Source organism: Zingiber officinale, chromosome 11A (genome assembly GCF_018446385.1).
Source record: "Zingiber officinale cultivar Zhangliang chromosome 11A, Zo_v1.1, whole genome shotgun sequence".
NCBI classification, from domain to species: Eukaryota; Viridiplantae; Streptophyta; class Magnoliopsida; order Zingiberales; family Zingiberaceae; genus Zingiber; species Zingiber officinale.
In genome coordinates this window covers 14,118,881-14,125,534 of record NC_056006.1, presented here as the reverse complement: position 1 = coordinate 14,125,534, position 6,654 = coordinate 14,118,881, and the positions used below count along the sequence as shown (strand labels likewise).

Genomic DNA, 6,654 nt, shown 5'->3' with positions numbered 1-6,654 from the left:
GGCTATGTGTATTTGATCACACATAAGTCAGAATCCTTTGAAAAGTTCAAAGAATTCAAGAATGAAGTACAAAACCAGCTTGGAAAGAGTATTAAGATACTTCGAATAGATCGAGGTGGTGAATACCTTAGCCATGAGTTTCGTGACTATCTAGCTGAGTGTGGGATTCTATCTCAACTCACTCCTCCTGGAACACCACAGTGGAATGGTGTATCTGAAAAGAGGAATCGTACCTTATTAGATATGGTACGATCTATGATGAGTCACACAGATCTTCCCATGTATTTTTGGGGCTATGCTCTAGACACAGCAGCCTTCATTCTCAACCAAGTTCCATCTAAGGCTGTAATATAGACACCATATAGGATATGGACTGGGAGAGATGCCCAGGTGTCTTTTATGAGAATTTGGGGTTGTGAGGCTTACGTTCGACATCAAGTCTTGGACAAATTGGGACCCAAATCCGATAAGTGCTATTTTATTGGATATCCCAAGGAAACGAAGGGATATTACTTCTACATTCTCAGTCAACACAAGATAGTTGTGGCTAAGACTGGGGTATTTCTAGAAAGGGATTTTGTTTCTAGAAAGACTAGTGGGAGTACGTTCGATCTTGAAGAAGTTCAAGATGTGAACCATAGCACTGAAGCCTCGATGGAAGTTGAACAGGAACCACAAAGTGTTGTGGATGATGTTGTTCCACAAGGAGTTGATGAACAACAACCAGTTCAAGTAGACCTACCTCTTCGCAGGTCTGATAGGGTGCGTCATCAGCCAGAGAGATATTCATTTCACTTGTCTGACCATGATAACGTTGTGCTCATTGAGGATGAGCCTATCTCCTATCAGGAAGCTGTGATGAGACCAGATTCCGAGAAATGGCTAGAGGCCATGAGATCCGAGATGGAATCCATGTACACTAACCAAGTATGGAGTTTGGTTGATCCACTTGAAGGGGTCAAACCCATTGGGTGTAAGTGGGTCTTTAAGAGAAAGACTGACATGGATGAACTTATTTATAAGGGTCGTTTGGTAGCTAAAGATTTCAAGCAAATTCATGGTATTGACTATGATGAAACTTTTTCTCCAGTAGCGTTGTTTAAGTCCATTCAGATCATGCTTGCTATTGCAGCGTACCATGATTATGAGATCTGGCAGATGGATGTCAAAACCACGTTTCTGAATCCTGCTCGAGGATGTGTACATGACACAGCCTGAGGGTTTTGTAGATCCACAGCATACTGGTAGAGTATGCAAGCTGCATAGGCCCATTTATGGACTAAAGCAAGCTTCTCGGCTGGAATCTTCGATTCGATGATGCAATCAAACAGTTTGGTTTCATCAAGAATGAAGATGAACCATGTGTCTACAAGAAGGTTGTTGGGAGCATAGTTGTCTTCCTTATATTGTATGTGGATGACATACTACTCATTGGGAAAGAATCCCTTTGCTGTAGTCTGTCAAGACTTGGCTAAGGACTTGTTTCTCAATGAAGGACTTAGGTGAAGCATCCCACATTCTAGGCATACAGATCTATAGAGATAGATCTAAGAGATTGCTTGGCCTAAGTTAAAGTACATACATTGACAAGGTACTACTTCGGTTTACCATACAGAACTCCAAGAAGGGATTTCTGCCGATGTCACATGGTATGAGTCTTTCGAAAACTCAAAGTCCCTCTTCTAGAGAGGAGAGAGACCACATGAATCAGATACCTTATGCTTCAGCCATAGGATCTATCATGTATGTCATGCTATGTACTCGTCCTGATGTCTCATATGCTTTGAGCATGACGAGCAGATACTAGTCAGATCCAGGTGAAAGTCACTGGATAGCGGTCAAAAATATTCTTAAGTACTTGAGAAGGACTAAAGAATATTTCTTGATATATGGAGGCGATGACGAGCTAGCTGTAAAGGGTTACAGTGATGCTAGCATCCAAACTGATCAGGATGATTATCGATCGCAATCAGGGTTCGTGTTTTGCATAAATGGTGGTGCTGTGAGCTGGAAGAGTTCGAAGCAGGACACAGTAACTGATTTTATGACAGATGCCGAGTATATTGCTGCATCAGAAGCAGCAAAGGAGGCAGTTTGGATCCGCAAGTTCATTACTGAGCTTGGGGTGGTTCCTATCATAGCTGATCCCATAGAGCTCTATTGTGACAACAATGGAGCAATAGCGTAGGCCAAGGAACCTCGCTCACACCAACGGACCAAACACATACTACGACGCATCCATCTCATTCGAGAGATCATCGATAGAGGAGATGTGAAGATAATTTGCAGAGTACCCACTGAGGCTAACATCGTAGATCCCTTGACCAAGACTTTGGCACAGAGAAAGCATGATGGTCACACTAGGTCATTGGGCCTTAGAGCCTATACTGATTGGCATTAGTGCTAGTGGGAGATTGTTAGTTAGAGCCCTAGAGCCAATCATTTGATGATTGTTGTATGGACTCGTTGTATCATATTCTTATATATATAAAGGTATTTGTTTATGGTTATTATGCTTACTTGTATTGGTGCCAAATAACTGACACTACAACAAAAACCCTCATAGACATCGGTTTTCCACCGATGTCTATTACATTTTCGATCGATGTCTATGAAGGCGATGTAAAAGGTCTGCCATTTTAGATATCGGGTTAAAATCGGTGTAGTATCACTTAACGACATCGGGTGTAAAACCGATGTAATATTATATGTTAATAACACCAGTTTTGGCAGCAGTATACGACCGATGTAATATTAGTTAATGACACCGGTTTTACAGCGGTGGAAAACCGATGTAATATCAGTATTATTTAACGACACAAATTCGATTTCCGAAATAGTGAAAAACCAATATTATCACCAAGCAAATCATAAAATTAAGTTAATATTATTAATTCACTAAGAAAATCACAAATAAAAATGCACCGATGTATTTAAACACACCAAGTCAATATCTATATAACCAACACATAAATATTCTTCTTACAACATAAAAAGATAATAGATATTGTGCACATCAAGTCAGTATCCACAAATTACACATAACTATTCTTCCTGAGGGTAACAATTGATTGGTGATTCTTTGTAAAGGAGGCTTCCATCTTAAAGGAGCCACTGGAGGCTTTGGGAACTTTGCAACATCCTTCTTGGTTGTCCTCTCACCATTTAATTGATTCTCCAGTTCTCTTACCTGAATAAAATAAAACAAAATAATCTGTTATAAGGCATCTTAAAGGGTACCATGCCATTTGGTTAAACTCGCACCTTTGGTTCATCAGGAGGATCATATTGGCCAATCCAGTCCTATGGCCAATCAACAAGATGTGGCATTAAGATTAGACAATTCATGAATATAAAAGCAAAGTTTAACTTACCACAGTAGGAATATCAAGTCCATGAGCAGCAACATCAGTGCAGAGCAGTATATACCCTTTTCGGCTTTGCAGAACTCAAAGAATGTACTAGTCCGTTTCTGCTGCTTCTGCTTTCCATGGATATCGAGACAATCGACATGAATGTATCTGAGAAGCTCAGAATGGTACTTGACGGAATTGCATGAGGAGAAGAAGACCATTATCTTCTTTAAAAGGTTCCTCTTAAGAAAAGCATACAAGACCAGAAACCTTTTATTGCTAGGCACGACACAATAGCCCTGCTGCAACCCTTTGACGGTCACCTGAGAAAGATGAATTCGTGTCAACCATGCTATTGACGAAACATCTGAGTAAAAACAATGATAAAATAGATCTGGAGATTACCTTCGACCTTCCATCATCAACACCTACATATACAGGCTTTTCCTTAAATGACAAGTTCGCAAAATCCTCAACCTGCAATTTTTTTTATAAGTTAAAGAAAATGAAAACCAAAATGATTATGAATACTAATTAGAAAGAAATAGAAACCTGCTTAGTTTGGGTAGCTGTAAAAAGAGCAGTTTGCCTTGTCTGCGTATTAGGGAGTGAATGTGATAATTATAAAACATGATGCCGACTTTGCAACACTCTTGTAATAACTATAAACCGAAGGGAACTAAATAACATACCTTTGGCAGCCGCTTAAATATTTGCTCCATGTCTTTCTCAAAGTTAGCCTCCAATATTCGGTCGGCTTCATCGATTATAAGAAACTACATTTGGTGCACCAACACCCAAAATTAGTATCTCAATGTCAAACAAAGGAACATATCAAAATAATTATTGATCTCGTGGTTAGGATTAAACATGCTAGCAAATAATCATTAGCATGGATATGCGATAAGATGAAACACGCAACTAGTTAGAGAACATAAGTAGAGCTCATTAAAGCAAAAAAGAAAAAAAACAACAGATCATTTAGTAAAAGGAACTCAATGAGTACTGAGGGCATTCAACGGAAAGATATACAATTTCAGTATGCAACCACTTCAAACTACATCCAGTCACCTCCACTTTGCCATTCTAGTATCTTTCTCAATATGGCTAGCATGTTGTGCTGTGCTTAGTTACATTCAATTTCCAAAAACAAATTTCAATAGAACAATGATAAATGAGATTTTCAAAAAACTCTGCTGCCTAAAAATGCAATACCAGAGTTCTGTGTGCTAAAAGAAAGAACAATTCCTCAATCCAATAGTCAATGGTTAAGGTATTGTTTAAATCAGTTCCTCACTACTTTTTCTGCTATCATTCCATATAATTACATAATTTATCAAAACATAAATGACCAGGAACCAAAACACTGAAAACAAGAATAAGCCAATAATTTAGATACATGGGATCAAATGCTTTACAAAAATAAACCATTTACCATAATTTTACTTATTTGCTCAGCTTTTTTGATCTGCAAATTTGAAATAATCTGTTATACGACAACTGATTTGAAAGAAGCTAAATATAGTGATGCAGGTGTATAGTAGATTATTATGATTTTTCTTGGAATATATAAAATAATTTATTCACACTATCTTCAAAAAGATTCTACTTATATTAACATAATAAATTTTCAAAAGAATAAAATGAAAGATTCTTCCTTCATTCTTAAACCTCATAAATCTAAGCAGCATGGAGGAGGCATGATTATAATTAAACTTGCACATAATCAATAGATGTGAATTCACATTCTGTGATCCGAATACATTAACACTAATTTATTGAAAGGTTCATTAAACATGAGATTGACAAGGAACATGAATTCTTCCAAAAAAAACAATCCTCCAGCTTAAAGGAGGTGCAAAATGTGGGCTAGAGAGCACCTAGAACCTTGGCCTGCATATTCCTTGACCTCTTTGATATAACTACAATCTTGGTAAAAATTAAACAGAATCAAAGCAAAAGGAATAATATTTATCCAAATCCAAGGCATCAAAAGAAAATCAGAATATCAATGGAAGAAGTAACAAATAACATTTGATCTTCACATACTTCAGAACAAATATTATGACAAATTTTCAAATAAAAACAAATGTCACATAATTACACAAATAAAATTGAAAAAGAAAACCACCGTTTATACAGATAAGACATGTCAATTCCTCACCCAAGTAGAATCCTTTACCACACTTTACCTCAATATTAATAACCATTAAATTGATGGGATAATTGACCAAGATCCTGATACAGATAGTAAAGTGTAATAGCAAAGTGTATAAATACAACCTGATTTAGATTAGGAATACAGAGAGAATGACCAAAATATAGAGAAAATATCAGTGAAATTTGTAAGGTAATCAAGTATAGTATTTCAATTTCTCTCTGCAATCTATCTAAAACTTACAAAAATTATATTAGGGACCCTAATATTGTTAAGAATTATATTATGTGAAGAATTATTGTTACAGGATTGTTACTAACTAATTTCTACCGGCGTAACCAAATTACAGGAAACTAGTACAAGGCATTTAACGATATTTACAAGTGAATTGATTCACCGAATCTGGTGTATATTGGGCTTTCTCCAACCCATCAACCCGAAAGAAATGCAGCAGCTTTAGAGGCTTCACGTTTTCCTATTCATGATTTTTTAAACAACTGTACATAATATTAAGATGAAGCGTGTTGGTTTTCAATGGGCATATACCAGTAAATGAACTACTAACGTCACAATTGCTGACACGCTCAGATGGGAAATGAAGTCCAGTGGAGCATTTCTGAAGAATTTCAGGATGCTTCATCCATGCCTTGTTAGCTTCGATTGCTTTCAGTTTATATAGGAACATCTGGAGAGATTATAAAAAGAACAGCAAACCATCACAAGAAGGGAAGGTAACAAACATAAATTATATAAGAAGCAGTTCAACTGATTGCGAACCTCAGACAAGGGAATTGTTGGTTTTTCAAGCTCTTCTCCTTGGATAGCCACACCAGTACCCTGGCACTCTGTGCAAAAGATAGAAGAAATCTTATTTTGGAGGGTTGCTTTGCCTTTGCGTCCCCTTGAAGGTCCCTAATTGTCCCTCCAAAAAAAATGAAGCAGAAGCAAAACCAATCAAAGATTTGTACCTCTGACCTGAGAAGCGAAGTCAAAACCAAGAATAAAAGTAAATACTAAAAAATATTAATAGATCTCCACCATCACCTTAATTTAACAAGCTTTAAACCCCTCAAAAGAAAGTCTAGCCATCAAAACAACCAGCACGAAGAAATTCCAACAAGGAACTCAAAAATCCCAACAGAT

At 37.1% G+C, this 6,654-nt stretch overlaps 1 long non-coding RNA gene across 1 annotated transcript; it reads right to left on the bottom strand.

Moving 5' to 3' along the window:
- Positions 1-5,919: 5,919 nt before the first annotated feature.
- Positions 5,920-6,422, bottom strand: LOC122032885. Its single transcript, XR_006126241.1, has 3 exons — positions 6,289-6,422; positions 6,077-6,196; positions 5,920-5,986 (listed from the first exon to the last, which is right to left on the bottom strand). It is a non-coding gene; the product is annotated as an uncharacterized LOC122032885 (long non-coding RNA).
- Between the last annotated feature and the right edge of the window lie 232 nt (positions 6,423-6,654).